The sequence below is a fragment of the Corvus brachyrhynchos genome, unplaced genomic scaffold (assembly GCF_000691975.1).
Source record: "Corvus brachyrhynchos isolate BGI_N302 unplaced genomic scaffold, ASM69197v1 scaffold92, whole genome shotgun sequence".
In the NCBI taxonomy this organism is placed as follows: domain Eukaryota; kingdom Metazoa; phylum Chordata; class Aves; order Passeriformes; family Corvidae; genus Corvus; species Corvus brachyrhynchos.
Window position 1 is genome coordinate 2092428 of NW_008236973.1, and position 17584 is coordinate 2110011.

Sequence of the window (17584 nt, forward strand, 5' to 3'; positions counted from 1 at the left end):
AAAGGTGAAAGAAGGAAACAAAAAAAAGGTGTAAGAGTATGGCAAGAAAAGGATAAATTAGATTACTGTCCTAATGGCAATTCATTTCATACTTATAGGTCCTGTAGGAGGGCTTTAGGAGCAATGACTTGGTGACTTGCTGCTCTTGCCCCAGCCAGAAGGAGAGCAGACCCAGGCTTGGTGTTGCACAGACGGCCATAGGCTGAGGAGCCACCACTCTGCCCCATCATTTTCTATGTCGCCCATCACAAGAAAACTGATGGATATGGATATTCACTGCTGCTGTGAGGGTCCCTGAAGAGAGCCATTATCATGGCTTTTCTGTAGAAATCACCACCCAGCACAGGAAAAAGGTTTCACTGTACCTCTACACTGCTCTGGCCTGTCTATCCACTGTAATGTAAAGCAAGGAGAGAAATGCAACCCTTGTGGCAATTTATCCCTGGGAAAAGGCCAGAGCCATGTAGTACTTATGTACTAACTGAAGATATACAGGGTCCCTAGGTCTGCTGCTGACCCCCATATGTTTAGGTTAATTTAATTCATACCAAATATATAAGCAAATCTTTAATCTCACTTAATTCTGCAGTGAGGAGACTGAATCCAAGTTCAGACCCTGTGGATCAGCAAGCAGATGGACTTACTTATTTTACGATTGCAGTTATTTTAAATACCCGTATTTTCTGAGGTCTCTCATTTCACTAAAATATTCAGATTTTATTTAGAAGCAATTGGAAGAGTCCTTCCTTATTAGAAAATCTCATTTTCTTCCCCCTAGATGGAAGCAGTTGTTTCCTTAGCCAGATAATAAAAACTCAATTTTTGCTTTAACAGCATAAGCACTGTATATAAACTTCAGCTTTTTCACCACTCTATTAGTGAAACTAAAACATCTTGCAGAAGGAAAGGGAAAACTTACTAGGCATTCATTTTGCCTCCAGAGAAAAAGGTGCTTCATTCTATAGGATTTGCATCTTTCTGAATGTTAAACATTTTAACAATGCAAACAACACTATCACCATCTTCACTAAGCAGTCTGATGATGCTGGAGTTTTATCAATAGCCCACCAGGAAAATCACCTTTTCTTTTGTGTCAACATTAACAGAAATTTTAAAAAAATCAAAACCAAAACCAAAAAATATTTTCTGTATACTTTTTATTCTGAAAATGTTCCAAAAGATAAGTTCACACCAAAGAAGGTCACCATTTGTGCACTTTTTGGTAATTTAGAAAACCATAAAATGATTTGGCTTCCTTAGATGGTGATTTTGACATTATGCAAGGAAGGAATATTCTCATGCTAATTGATAAACCTAAGCTATTCACAAAAGAAAGCTCCCTGAATAGTGCAAAAGTTGAGTTGCTAGTGGATTGAAGCGGGGGAGGGACAAAAGCTAGTTTAAAACTAGTTTTGCTATTCCAAGGTTTTATGAGTCTTTGTCTTGATTTTTACCTTCTTTATAAGTAAAAATATTTATTTTAGACTAAAACATGCTAAATGTCAGATTACGCAAGAAGGCACCTTGTGGTAAGCATAACAATCAAGTATAAATATTTGGAGAAATAATAATTAGTTGAGTCATGGGACAGCTTGAAACCAACTTTCATTGTGTAGAGGTCTCATTTAATATGACAGCTGTTTTTTAAGTGCATTTGTGAGTTATGTTTTGCCTTCATAGAGAAGAAGGCATTTTTTATTGAGGGGGTTAGAAATAGTTATAATGTCTTATAACAGTAAATCAGAAAACTAAAGAAATATTTTTGAGGTACAAGTTTGGTTTAATATAAGAATCCACTACCACATGATGTTCATTATCATAATAATTTTTGCTATTAGGATTACAGTACAGAAGTTCCAGCATATGAAAGGTAAAATGCATTTATCTTGATACAGTGGAGGAAAAGTATTCTATTTTTTAATTAATAAAATGATAATGCTATCAAGTTGTAGACAAACTATGGGAAGATAGGGCAAATTGGAGAAAGGGTCATCCTCACAATCATTCAGTCTACATGCTAGTGCAACAAAAGGCCTCTGCAGCATTTTCTTCCCATTTAAGATCTAATCTGATGGCTTTAATCATTACTTGTCTTTTGTAGACACTGTTGCCCCTCTGTACATGGTAAATTTCAAACCTTGGTAATAATTGGGGAAATAAAGGATTGCTAATGCAATCAACTTTATATTCATAATGCATGAAAAAATTCCAACAGACTTGAATAAGCCCTGGATCAGGTCTATATTAAGGAACTCAGTATGATCAGGCCCCAGTCTTACTCACTGACTTCACTGCAGTCATTCATGATCCATGGAGTAATTTTTCAAAGTGCGAATAACTGCACTTAAATATAAGACAAAATATTACATTTTATTGTAGTACTTTCCCCTTACCTTCTCCCACATAGAATCATTGAATCATTAAGGTTGGAGAAGACCTCCAAGATCATCGAATTCAACACCACTATGTCAACTAAACCATGGCACTAAGTGCCATGTCCCGTTGCTTCTTGAACACCTCCATGGATAGTGACTCCACCACTTCCCTGGGCAGCCCATTCCAGTGCTTGACCACCAGTGACAAAATTCTTCCTGATGTCCAGCTGTAACCTCCCCTGGAGCAGCTTGAGGCAGTTTCCTCTTGTCCTGTTGCTGGTTGCTTGGGGGGAAACACCAACCCCCACCTGCCTACAACCTCCTTTCTGGTGTTTGTAGAAAGTGATAAGGTCTCCTCTGAGCCTCCTTTTCCCCAGGCTAAACAACCCCAGCTCCCTCAGCCACTCTGCTATATTTTTTATCTGAAATAAATGTGATTTCTCATTTGCAGCTGTGACTGATACACATTCAGTGGCCATTAGGTCCAGCAAGAGTGACTTCACAATCAAGTCATCAAATTATAATACTTCTCCCATTGAAATAAATGACAAGACTATATCTTAAATAAATGAAAGCAGGTTCTCAACCTGTATCTTTCACAAAGGAAGTATCTTTAAAAATAACAGACACACGTGTACCTTAGCTTTTAAAGCACAGTTTATGGTTACTTTACATTATGCACAATTTTTGAAGTTAGAAAGCTGACAATAGCAACTGCTATACAGATGGCACATCTGATTCCTGGTATAACTGATTTTCAAACAAAAAGAGATGCTTTCAAAAAATAATACAGAGGATAAGAGATGATACCTATATATCATATACAATACCTAGTGCATACATACACAATCAAATCCAGCTCACCCACTACTTCAGTAGTGGCGCTGAAGTTAATAGCATTAATCATGTAAAGAAGAGAGCAATTTCATGCTATACATAAACAGGCATAAAAGTTTATAACTGATTTGACATTTATCCTTGGCAGGGAGGATGAGGGAAGGAAGGATACCTCTTATCAGAGCAGGCCAAGCTTTAATTCCTGAAGAGAAACACTATGGAATCCATCAAAAACTTAATTTTTCTGGGCCTAATTATCACTGGAGTTTCTGTAATTCATAATCAGTAACATTGGAAAACCCTGAATTCAATAAACTCCATGTTTCTCTACAGTACTTCAATCAATTTATGGCCAAAGCCAAAAAGATCCAAGACCACAACAGGTGCCATGAATGCTAAGAGAACTCTACCTGATCCCACTCAAAAATCTTTGGATCCAATGCATTGTAAAATAATGACAATTCTTGAACATATCTATCCAAGTTATTAAAAGTAACATTAAGAAACTCTCAAACACTTGAAAACAGAGCTACAGGACACATTTTCTCCTTGTCCTGAGAAGAAAATTACTTGACTGGAATAGTGCATGTCTAGTATGTATCTCAGAGTATTTTGTATGTGAAAGAATTGGGCATGTTGGTTTTGTGCAAAGAAGATCTAAGCTTACATAGACTCCATATTGTAATTTATTTTCTGCATCAACATGCAGGAATTCTGTGTTACTATTTTATGGGGAAATTACTAAAACAGGAAATTATTTTTTTACATAGGATTTATAATCTGTTTGAATATTTAGTGTGTAGCTCAGAGAATATTTATATGTATATATATATATATAAAAATACATGTATGCACACACATACCAAGGCTTTTAGGTCAGGTTGAAGCAATGCATAAATGAGAAGCCTCTAAGTGAAACATCTAGTTCGTGGTTTCTCATACTGCAGTATACATGAACTTTGGGTGAACAGTTATATGCCCTCAACTGCTCTTGTACATAGATGTGAGGAACTGCTGCTGCTGTTGCCACTTTTTCACCACGGAGTCAACAGAGTCCTGACCCAAATTTTGCACCATATTTAATTCATGCCAGCCCAGACATTTTCCTTAACCAGTCCAGTGTTTTTGGCATTGCTATGTTTATGCCAGCCCAAACATCTTCAGTAGACTTTTAAAAAACAAATAAGAAAATAAAAACCTGAAGCAGGTTTGCATAGTTTTCTGGGGAGTGAGGGTGAAATCTTGGCCGTATTCTGCTAACAACAAAACTCACAGAGGTTGTTAATGATGCCAGAACACAACCATATAAGGCGTATTCTGATTGGTACAGAGGGGTAGTGTTCAAAGGAAAGCCTGAGTAGCTGAGTGCCAAAATAAGACTTAGAAGTTGAAAGATATTTTTGCTCACAGGCTCAAAACCCCAGTACAGTCAGCTAAAGGAAAGAACAAATAGGCTATCCATGGGCAAAATTAACCGAGACCTGTGACATTTTATTCTAGATGAGAGCTAAAACTTACTCTGCACTTTCCATTAATAACCTCTGCCTCTTTGAGCTTACAGAAAAAGAAAACCAGACAGCATACATTGGTGAGACAAAAAATTATTTACTGTTATAAACAAACGCTACTGCCAGTATAACGTTTCCCATTGAAGAAAAGATTCTCTTTTTCTCACTAATTTTTGCAATACTGGGCAAATATTTAACGTCAGTACCTAGGTAGGTATCCACTGTTTCTTTTCTAAGTACCATGGAAGAAGAGAATATCACAATTTAGCATCCAAACCCAGAGCTCTGTCACAGGGGAAGAGGCCTGAAAATTGATAGAAAGCTGGCACCAGCACAGAAAGCTGGTCACGGGAAATCTCTACGTAGTCACTTGCGCACTATTTCTGCCCATGGGTCCAAATCCAGCAGAAAGAACACCAGCTCCAGACTCAGAGCTCTTTGGGCAACTGGATCCACAATTTTAATGTAAGTCCTGATTTATTACCCTAATTCTACCTGAGCTTCTTACATAACTACATGGCTTCAGGATGCGAACTGGCTCATCCCTTTCTGGTTTACAAAAAACAACAGATGAAAGTAGAGCGTAGCTGAATACATAAATATGCCCAGAGTGCATCTTCAGGATCCTTTCTATGGCATTTTTTTCATGGAAAATGAGCATTCTTTTGAAGAAGTGCTGAACTAGCAAAGATAATAGCTGCAGGCTGGAAAGCCACAGAGGCCAACAGCAGCACAACCGCCCAACCAGTTAAACTGTTCTCCTATAACAAGAGCACAATATAGATTTGATGGAATGGGGTAAATGCATGACTAGGAATAAGAAGTTTCTTGGCTATTACGGATCTCTTCAGATAAGAAAGTATGTATTGACTGTTTGACTGGGGAAGCTTCATGGGACACTTTTTTCTCAAAGACACCAATTGCCATTTTTGCTGTTCTAATTGTTATGATTTAGTAGAAACTGTCAAACAGCTCAGCAGGACACAAAACCCAGACAGAACATGCACTTTGCCCTAAAAACCTTGAAATCTAAATGAGACAAGCAATGCTGTCCAGACCTATAATGTACTAGATCCCCCACCAAAAGACATTAAGGTCAAACATTACAGTGCTTTTTGTTTGTTTGTTTCTAAAACAGCATTTAGGTGGTTGATTAGCCTTGTAGAGCAGTTACTCCATCACTTATATCATTTGTACTTCACATACTCAGTATACAATGAAGGTATAAACTGCTTTAGAAAGAAAAGTATGTGTAGCAAGCAACAAAATACCTCCTTCATTTTAATTGTATGACCACAGCAAGGTTTCATTTCCTAACATTCAGCCTTCACATCTATACTGGTTTTAAGCTATGTTTTAGAAATACAGAAAGCACAAACACTAGTCAGAAAAATAAAATCTGAACAAGTGTACACCAAAAGAATAATTTTTATTGGGATCTTCTTTTTTTTAATATTCCCCCCCACACACTATTTTTGAAATTAATTTGGTTTGGGGTTTGTTTTGGATAATTTTAGACCAAAATAAATATTTATACATTTTTAATCATTTCTGCATACATTCCACAGTAAATCCATAAAATATGCCATTTTAATGGACACACTGAACAGCTAACTACCAGGAGAAATCAAGCCTGTCCAACCTATACGCGTGCAATTTCAGTTAATGCAAACATAGCAAGAGCTATAGGCTAAGCATGTGCAACAGTAACAGCAAAGTTAAGGACACTAAACTCCCTTACATGATAAGGCAAGCTTGAGGTTTGCTTTGATCCATAAGAGATGAGTTGTAAAAAGCACTTCTGTTCACTTCTGTTCCCCTGCTCAGAAATGAAGAATTCCTTTTGCTGCATTATGCATAACATCATTACAGACAAGGTACAAGTCAAGAGCAAGTGGTTCAGATATCCTACCAGCATACTAAAATAGCAGTGGGACTATAAAATTATTTAGGTACTATATTACACAGCTCTTCTTTAAATACCACTTACGCTGCCACATTTGCCAGGAATCTTTCTTTTTAAGTGTTCTAAATGTAAAGTTTCTGGTATCTGTTCCCTGGGGGCAACTTCAACTAGAATAGGCAGGTTGGTACAGCAGATGACTATCTGCTCCGTACAAACTAGGTCTGATGTACTCTGTAGTGATAAAAAGCTCCTTATCTGTTTGGATTCCAACCTAAAGGCAATTGCCATCCAGATCTTACAGTGAAAGATAATGTGGTGTAATTAAAACTCACAACCTACAGATACAGCGTGCCAAACATCACTTGCTTTAGTCAGTACTGGACATTTTGGTTGCAAATTTACTGTGAAGATTTTTGTAAAAGAATAAATCCTGTTTAGACCTTTCCCTTTCCTTTTAACATTCACAGCCTCTCTCTCTCTCCCTCTCTCTCTCTCCCTTTCCCCCCGCCTCCTTTTCTCTTTTCAGATACACTAGCGAGACACATTTAAAACACTTCATGAACATGGTCTATATATAACAGCCGTGGTTTTTGCATCCACTTGCAAACTTTCCAAAATTTATTCTAGGCACTTGAAGAATGACAGTTCAAACATTCAATGGAGATTTACTCAATTTTAGCAATAAAATTTAAAATCCAATTTCCACTTAGCATGCCAAAGCCTCGCACAATTTTTATGTGCTATTGAACTGGGTGAACTGGTAAATTAAACTGTGATTGAGAATGTTCTCAAACAGTGGGACGCAGTTGCCTCTGGGTGTATGTGTGGTAACATTTTAGTTCAGATCAGGATGCGCTACTAAAGCAAATCTCCCAGTAGTTCCCACTTCCTGCACTTTGGTTCACATCATGTTTGGAATGTGCAAAATGAATTCCTTTCAGATAAAAATAAACCTGGAGGAGCAGTCTCAGTCTCAGAGGGTATCTAATGCACTTTGACTGCTAATGGGCCTTCTGTCTGCAGAAGTAAGCTAGAGCTAGGCAACAGTAAAACTGAAATGCAAAGACTTTGAATGCCAGTGTGGATGTGATCCTCAGCAGCAGATGTTTTCTGCCATAGATCTGTTCTTATTGGGCCTTCTCCTAATATAGGCATTTCCTAAATTGTCAAACCATTTCCTGGCACACTTTTGGCACTCCACACACATGCCATCCAGCACTCATACAAAAATTTCCCAAACCAGCTTGGGAGTATAAATATTCCCAGGACCATTTTCAACAGGCACTTTTTCATGCAGTCATCTAATTTCAGAGAACGATGGAATTTATTAGAAGCAACATGGTTTGTTTTCTAGTCCAGCAGCAGAGCCTGGGAACATTTTCAGGCACTTCTAATTCATTGGTATAGTGGTCCCTCACTACCATGCAGCTGTTAGTCTCTCGTGCAGAAACCAAAGAGTGGACACTTTGCTCTCCACCTCCTTCCTCAGGTCCTTCAGGCAAAGGTAAGAATGACTGCTGCAATAAAGAAAAAAGGAGCCATGTGTAGAGCACCTCATGTCATATTCAGCTATTTTTTTCAGTGTTTCTATTATTCTTTCTCAAATCAACACTCTCTGACAAACTTATAGCTGTTAAGTCACTCTGTTAGTTGCTGCGACAGAGGTCAGTTCAGTCCATTCAAATATTTTGACTTCACCGTACAGAATTACAGAATGAAAAACATAACCAACCATACTTAAGAACTCGGGGATTTTCAAATGGGACTTGGAGTTATCTGTGTCCTCAGAGTCCTGTATGGACTAATCATCCTGCTCACGTCAGAAACAATACTGAGTTTTCAGTACACAGGCTTGCAAGACTAGCAAACTTCTACTAATTCTCAGTGGTCCTTCCGTGGTAATCAGGAGCTTCCCATTTGCATAGGCCTTTTTTGAAAGGTCTGAGCCACACAGATGTTAACACCCAATGAAAACCTCCCCAACTGGTAATACTCATTTATATTCACACTTTAAACTGTCTCCACACTGCCAAGGTTTGGTCTCATTATGACTCTCCTGGTGCCATCATGTACCACATCCATCCCACAGTCCTTCATAGTGCCCTATTTAACACTTCCTCAGCCTTTTGCCCAAAAGTGAGAAGCCTGACCCATCTCAGCCTTGCCACAGAGTGCTGTATCCCCCATGACAGCCTGCTGCTACTCACCCTGCAGTCACCATAGTGGGCTCTCCAGGCCCTTGGTTAAGTGCCTCAGATGTGATGCCTTTGAGATGGCACTGCAGACCTCTTCGTTTTGACAGACATTTGAGATGGACAGAAAGAAGAATGGTCTAGAGAGCTGAAACATATACTACATATCACGAGTCCCTGAGATCGTTATTTAGTTTTGTAACTTTGAATAACTAGTAGAGTTCTAGGAAGCATGGGATGGGATTTGGTATGCTTTTTGAATCACATAAATGACGTTTGTCAGCTTGACGTAGGGGCACACTTTCAGCAATGCCTGAGGGACTTGGGAGCACAAGTCCCACTGACTTAATTAACGAAGCACATTAAAAAAAATAATGAAGGTGCTCATTTCCAAATATTTAAACCCAGGTTGAAACATAGGTGGTTTTCATTTAATTACATAGCTGACATTTGTTCATCCTGTGAAAGATAATGTCAGCATTTAACTATCTGTTAGCTGTTTTTATAACTCTCTTAATAAATTATCTTGTTCCAATTTTTTCCTTTATCTGTACTACCACAGTTGCTGAGAATTGATTGCCATAGAGGCAGCTTATTTTTTGTATAAAGTACTTGATTTAGTAGCAGTAGTTATTTAACAACTAGTAATTATTTTCATTATGTGCTGGCTGCTTCTCATATTTATATTTTGATGCTGCTGCAGGAAACCCTTTTCTATTTAGACGGGGGAACCTATATATTTATACAGCCAGGAGATTCTGACCCATAAGCAGGTCTTTTCTATTCAGCTCCTAACCATTCATGAAGGAATTCATTAAATTTCAAAAGAGAATAGGAAAACAAACTGGCTTCTCCAGAGTAGCAAACGGTACAATTACAAGAACTCTATTTCAAGACAGACATAAAAAGCAATCATAAAGAATAGTAAAAATCATACTCCAGATGATTGTTTCCCATCCAGATGATGGGAAACAATAGGCTCTGTATTGTGTATATACTCACTTCTTCATCTTGTAGACTGATGACAGTACAGGACGTGAGGCTGGAATTTAATCTGGAAGTTGTCATACATGACTTCAAGGTCATTATTATCTGTTTAATCTACTGAAGTACTAAAACACATTTATGCAAAACTACATAATTCGTTAAGAAATGCAGGATAGTGAGACCACCCCTCATGTTACTTATATACTTGGGCAGAAACACAGGAATCCCTGGGTTTGCCATATCATTATAGGACATTGCCACATTCCTCCAGAGGACAGTTCAGAGCAGAAACCAAAAAAACCCTATGTCAACCTGCAAAACATTGGAAGCGTTTTTCAGGAGGCCCAGATGCAATTCCATGTGAGGACAGGAGGGGGCTGGAACAAAAGAGGAAAGAGGAATGCTGTTCTTCCTCCCCTTCCTGTGGAGCACAGCCCAAGTTGCTTTGTACTGCCCCTTTATGAAGGCTCAGCCTTTCTGCTGCCTCTGTATGGGAGAAACTTTACAGAGGCCACAGGGGAGACACAGGTTTATATGAGAGATGCAAGGCTAGCAAAACCAGCACAATGCGGCATCTCTCGGTGCATCTGTGTGGCCACGCAGACACTCTGCCTGCCTCCACGTGCCTTGGCCAAGCCCAAAGCAAGCATGGAGTTACACCAAAACCCAGAGGGGACACAAACTGTCAGCTGACAGCAGAGGGCCTGGGCCTGCTGCACATTACAGTTGTAGACCTGTGTTTTGTTTGCTGCAGTAGTCAAGCTTAGACAGGATGTAAGCATGTCCTAGATACGCTGTTTCCATTTCCTGTTTCAAGGATGTACCATGTCCTGAGTTTTCCTACAGAACTGTGCCATGGGAAATTAGGAAGCAACTTAGATCACTACATGATGTAGAGCATATACAGCTATTTTGCATCTCCTCTTGACAAACTGGATTTGTTTGCTTGTTCTGCCTTTCTCAAAGTTCAATCATTCTGCTCAGCTAAAACTCCCTTAAATACACCTCAGTTTTATTCTCAATGTAGACTGCAAGATTGCAAAAGGGATGAACAGGAGGCTTTGCTGCATCCAGACCTATTTGAAACTCAGCAGTTTCCATCCTCAGATTTTTATCAGTGTCCTCGGGTTTAGTTTCTAGGGGGTTGTCTCTCATGAAACTCAGTTTGAACTCCAGGCTTAAATAAACCAAAATAGCTCCAAGTGTAGCACAGTAAGAAAAAACCCTGAACCTTGGCATGTTAGATATATGTGGCCATAAATCAGTCAATATTCACTCAAAATTAGCCAGAAGTTTATTTGAAAGGTTCACAACTTTAGCTAACCTTTATGACAAAGCTGGCAGAGTTTTCAGAATGTGTGGGTGCAGGTTTTATAATACAAGCTTTCACACCTCAAGTCATCACCTGCACTGTGCACTCTGTACATGCATTATAAAGCAAGCTCTGGTTCTGGGCTCTTTTACTATGAGATAAGACAGATACTCCAGCCCCTTGGAGTTGAGTTACATCTCTGAAAAAACATCCTGCTTAGAGCATTTATATGTTCTTCTTAAAAGAATGACTTGAATTTGCAATGAAATTCAAGCCTATTCAGTGGATCATAATTCTCAGAACTTCAGACTTGCTTGGTAGACCATAATTCTCAGGAGCAGAGTGTGTATTTGGACTGGCTTTTTTATATAAATATGCCAACTCCAGGAAAAGGAAATAGAAAGTTTTAAAACTAAAACCAACATCACAGATTTAATTTGACTGCAAATACTCTTAGATATAAAGAATATTCTCTAAAAGCATGATGATTTCAGTTAAGTCCTTACTTTAACTTTCACGTTCATTTTTCTAGAGAAAATTGTTTCATTTTCAGAATGAACTTGCCTTTGCAGCTGCTTTTATGCCTGCAGCTTTGTGTAATCTGGAGTTCCACTTATTGAAGGCGGATGTTCTCTTGAGATTGGTCTCTCTCAGTTCCACACAACACCCACTTGACATTTGCTGAGGACAAGAAATAAGGCAAAGGATATAATATGGTTAAAAGTCAAAAGCTATAAATACTTTCAGGCTTTGAAACATTCAGCATCTTAATATGGTTACATACAAAGTTCAAGTAAAAAGCACTCAAGGTTCATTTTTCATGTGCTTAGTTTTTGCTCTGAACTAAAATAATATTCAGAGTTTGATTTGCTGATCATTTAATATATTTATGAATAGATATCAACACTGAAATGTGAAATCAGATTAATGTCTCTGCATTAATGTTAGGATTTTCACTGCTCTTGTAGCAGTTTCTCACATTGGCCAAAAACTACTCTAATAAATCTTTTATTTTTTCACAAACTGAGATGGCTGTTAACCATTCACCAACACTCAGATCTACAAATAGTCAAATATCCATCTTTTATTCCTCTTAAAATCAAAATAATTTAGGCATCTTTAAATTTAAGTCCCTTAATATCTTTCTGGATGCAAACTCTCAGTTCCTGAATAAAGGTAAGGAGAAAAATAGTGAGGTTGGTAGAGTCAAGCACAGAGAGGGAACCAAGGCTAAGTGCAAGAAAGTCGTGGAGCACTGACGAATGGATTACATTATCACTGTTTGCATAACATGAACATTCCCCTTGCACACATGCACAATATGCAAAAAAGAATGTGAAAGATGGTCAGCGGTGCCTATTTAACCTTGGTCCCAATTTGATACCAATTTACCCTGCACCCACAGTGAAAGGGTCTTAGAGAAAGTGGCTAGACCGCAGATGTTTAAAGGCAGAGCTACACAAGGCAAATAGCCAGGGAAATTCTCTTGGGCCCTAAGGGGAAAAAAAGACAGCACTCATCTAAATTAGGTGGAGGTGTAAGTCATCCAGCAGGTGGGTGTGAGGAGGGAGTGGCTCATGCCTAAGTCTCTCCCTAAGAACCCAGCTGTCTACTGCCAGCACACTGCAAAGGTATTTAGGTGTCTACCACCCCTTCCAAGAAATTCAATTTAGGGTCTATAATGCATCTAAGGTACCTACCTGAACTTTCGGTGTCATGGCCATCTTTCAAAATATTCTGGGAAAAAGAAATATCTTTTGTCCCTACATATTGTCAGAATCAATTCTTGAATTCTGGTACAATGTGGGAAATGATGGGCATTGTTTGAAGGGTAAATAGAAGCATTATATTCTTTGTGGTGTTAAGTAAGTTGTGCAACTTTGCTGGACTTGTGCCAGAGCTGAGCTCCAGTAGTTTATGGAGGAGCTCTGTTAGTTCTTGTAATGATAAAGCAGGCTAAATGAAGGAAGCATTCCTGTTTCTGGCAGGTACATTCCAAAACTGGCTGCATGAAATCTACTTCTGTGCAGATTCACCCTTGATAATATCTGAAAAAATATTTTTTTGTCAGCTACTGTATGTGTCTTTTCACTGGGTGAGGGTCTCTCAAAGATTCCTGGAATGTCTGGTCATGAAGTGACAGACCAAAGCTATTTGATCCCTCCATTCTCCTGTTTAAGATTGTACGTGCCATATTTAATACCAGTGATAAGATCGTACTTTCAGTTAAGCCGTGGCCATTGTACTTGAGAGTTAAGCATTTAACCACATAGTTTGTCTGGAGTGTTTGACAGCAACACTGCTCTTGGAAAGAGATTTCTGACAGAGATATTTTAGCCATCATTTTTATTATGAAACCAGGCTAGTGTCTCTCACTGAAAGCCATGCTAGGAAAAGAAAAAAAAGAAAATTAGAATGAAGACGGTGAAAGGAAGTACACATCCAGTAGATGGCTGAGCAGCAAAAACCCACAAAGCTGAATCCCTGAGCAGCTGTTTTAGGAAGAAAATTCCTGGGTTTACTAATAGTGACTCAGTTCCAGTTCCTGTAAACGTGGAGAGCCCTACTTCAATTAGTCTGTCAGTGTTGTAAATTCAATAGCATGCTCACAGCAGGTCAAATTGACATAATGTTAAAACACAGGTCACTCTACTATGCTAAGACTCCCAGTGCTACTGACACTAGCTGAGATGACCTGGTGCTTGCATACCAGCAAGTGACACATTTTTAGAATAAGTCTCCAATATAAAGGGCTTTTGTGAGGGGAAAAAAAAGCTAATTAGTTACCTCAGCAGAGCAGTAGGAGGAATAGAATTCATTGTTTCTGTGAGACCACAAAAGTGCCTGTAAGGCTTTTTTTTTTGTTTGTTTTTAATATATCTATATTGAAGCAATTTTTTCCTCAGTCTGGGTATGTGCAGTCTAAATCATTTTCTCCATATAGTAATTTTACTCTGCTGAGAGGCAGCATCACCTGGGGAGGGCTAAAGAACTGTATAAAAGCGAAGTCATTTTCTATGTCCAGTTTTGTTAAAAGCTTGATAGTGCCCCTTTTTATCAGACTTTGTTTATTTGTTTGCTTTTGATTTCAAAGACTTTTTAACATATTTGGACAGAAAAATGAAAACAGCAAGGGTTTGATAATTGCAATCTTTTGCAATCAAATTTATGACATTTATAAATATAGATGCATGGATTAAAATTCCTAGACAATGGAATATTGTTATTGGCCAACATCCTAGGCTGCATACCTGGTATGCTGAGGTATAATCAAGCATTGGGTAGGGTTTTATGTGTGAAAGCAATGCTTGACTGGATTTAAATGGTTTTGATTGGAGCCGATATGATGCATAGTTGGACATAATGTCCATAATTGCCTATTTTTCTTGGCAAACAACAAGGTGCTTGATGATTGCTCTCTGAAATGTTCACATCTATTTCTTTGTGAAGTGTACCACAATTTAACAGGAATTCTAAACAAGTGTGTGTTGTAGTCCTCTGACTTTGAGAGAATGCACTCCTTATTGACTTAATGTCCTCATTACAGCAGAAGTGAATGTCTCCTACGTCAAAGTTGAATCTTGATCTGGTTTGAATGGCAATTTCCACAAATACCTTTGCTCTTTGTATTGTACTCATCTTTTTTCTACACACGCCCTAATAACCATCACCAAAATTCAGTCAAAACTGCAAGCACTCTCACGTGTGTTTCTCAGGCAGACTATTTTATCTTTTTTCATTGGTGCTTGACACAATCCAGAGGAGGTGTTGAGAGATAGGCATCACAGAACTATAATGACTCCAGCCAATTTTACACAAATGTGCACATACACACACATTTTTGCTCCCCAAGACACAGCTCTGCTTCAGAAAGGCTAATGTACGCTACCTTCCTTGCAAAACGTCTTTCCAGGTTTAATGCAGAAACATTTTCCAGACAGGAATTAAGAGAAAGACAACTGTAGTCCTCTTCAAGCAAGGCTCCTACCATTGCAGTGACCCTGTAGAAGTGCTTACAGGCCCTCTACAAATGTTGAGGATTCAGGAAGTCTTGCCTGTTCTGTTTTATTTTAGGTTTCTTTCAGAATGATCTGAGGTCTCTATTGTGTTTATTCACATTTGCCTCCTTGGATGTACCTCACAATGCTGTCATAAGAGGATTCCTCATTCACATAAATCTGCCACCTGTAAGATAGTGAAATGACTGCAATCAGGATATATGATCATTTTTTCCCCCCAATCCTCTCTGATAGCAGCTCTCAGTACTATTTGTTTCATCTCTCTTTTACATGCCCTTTATTTCACTTACATTGATGTCCTTAGTCCATGCCAGCCTGCTTTCTTGATCCCCTGCTCCAGCTTCTTCTCCCAGAACTGAAAAAACAGCTTACCAACTGTCCTACCCAATTTAGTACAATTCACACATTTTTCCCTGAGTTTGGACAAATCGCAGGTGTTTCCAGAGAGACAATATTTCACAGACCTTTGAGTTGGCTTGTGCACGTAGTCGTATCAGTCAATCTTTGATATAAATGCGAGAGCCCCAGTAGACACAGATGTCAGAAAGGATTCAACACCATAAGAGACTGCTCATGTGCAAAGTTGCTTGAGGAGAAAAGTTCCACTCAGGATTTGGTGGGACCTTGGCACTGAATAATCATATATTACACATCTATTATGCTTCTCATAATAAGTAGGCAGAAACTCAGCATCTCTCCCCTACCTTCATAACTTAGAAGTTGCCACTTCCAGGGCAATGTGTCACAGGGTTTTGATAATTTTCTCATTTTTCATACAAGAGAGGCTATGGGGAGAGCTGACATGTAAAACTGCCCCTTGAGCAGAAGTGAAAAACCTGCCCGGCTGGAAAACCAGATCTCCTGTTCTTATGAGAGAGCATAAGACATCACACAGTCCATCTCTTAATGAGACAATCAGTCTGAGCATCAGAGAAAGCCAAACATTCCTCAAAAAAAAGTCATTAAATTTCTACTGCTCTAATGCGAGGACTTCCTGAAGACTCTACCCTAATGAAGAGAAAGCAAGCAGACTGTGAATTTTACAGCATAAAAAGCATCGGTCTAAAATGATGGAGGAGATACCATTAGGCTCCTGAAAAGATGGCAGTCAAAAGCAGTATTTCTGGACCATTGCCGGCTCACGAAGAACTGGGAGGCATTGCTGGCTGGGGTGCAAGAGCCATAGACTGAATGTCCCTCTGTGTTTCCCAACAAACAAACTTGCTTCCACACAACCCAAAATGATGAGCTGACAGAGGGAAATGTCTTTTTTGTCTCCATAATATTCCTCTTTTTAGGCCACCTGTAGGGAAAAAAAAAAAGAGGAAAGTCCCTGTTGTGTGGGGAGGAATTATTTCTTCAGCTAGCAGTGTGCTGGTGCCCCAGACACCATTTAGAGTATTTAGAGTGTGCATTTAGCTTTGCTAGAGTTGCTGCATTTGTGGTACATTCCTCAGTAGAGCTGGGGAGAAGGAAAGAGTTCCTAAAACCATCTAGTAATATAATTTCTAATCATATAGCCAGAGAAACTTCATGAAATTTACTTATGGTAAAGCTGAAATTCAAACTATAATCTAAAATTCAGCAAATTTACCCTTTAAAAAACATGGACTTCACAGCCTTTCCATACTGGGATTTGGGTGATCTGAGATAGCTCTGCTCCAGTAGACCCTAAAAGCAATCAAATATTCCCCCACTCATTTGTCATATTTTTAGTGTGTGATAAATTAACACACTGAGAAAATTGAGCAAACCACGTTTGCTAGTGGTTTTAGACCTGCTTTCTTAAAGAGGAGTAAGAAGCTGTGCAAATACACTTGCTCCAGTGTGGTAAAGATGGTTGCAAATCAGATGGTTCAAAGCTAAGAGTGTCTACATGAGTTTACCACTGATTTAAGTTAATTAGTTTAATGAAAAGGTACAGATTTGCATAAAGATGAGCTTTCACCTTTCCTGCTCCCAAACAGCTGTGCTTAGTTCTGTTTTATGGATAAAGGGCAAAGGAGGAGAAGGAGAGAAGTGTCTTTGAGATAATCTTATTGGAAAGAAAGAAAACAAATGTATGCTGTGCTTACTCCAGCTAGTCTCCACCCCAGGAGTAATAGTTTGAAGTGAGCTTTTATATAAACAATAAACAAGTTATTCCTGGAGCATTTGCTTTGAGCTAAGACTGTGTGTAAGGGATTGGCTTTGAAATTGCTGTCAAAGTATCTACCTTTCAAAATTAGACTTTGCATCTCAGGTTCATTAAGATAGCCTTGAGCAAGAGTCTTTTATTCAACCTTTCTTTAAAGGTATGAAGCGTGAATTTGATAAGCAAAAATAACTTGAGTGCAGAATGTCTAAAAATGGAGGAATTAACCACAGTGATGTTTATGCAGCCTAGGAATGGATTTCAACACATCTCTTTAACACCTATCTTCTTGCGATAATCTCTCCTTCCTGTTT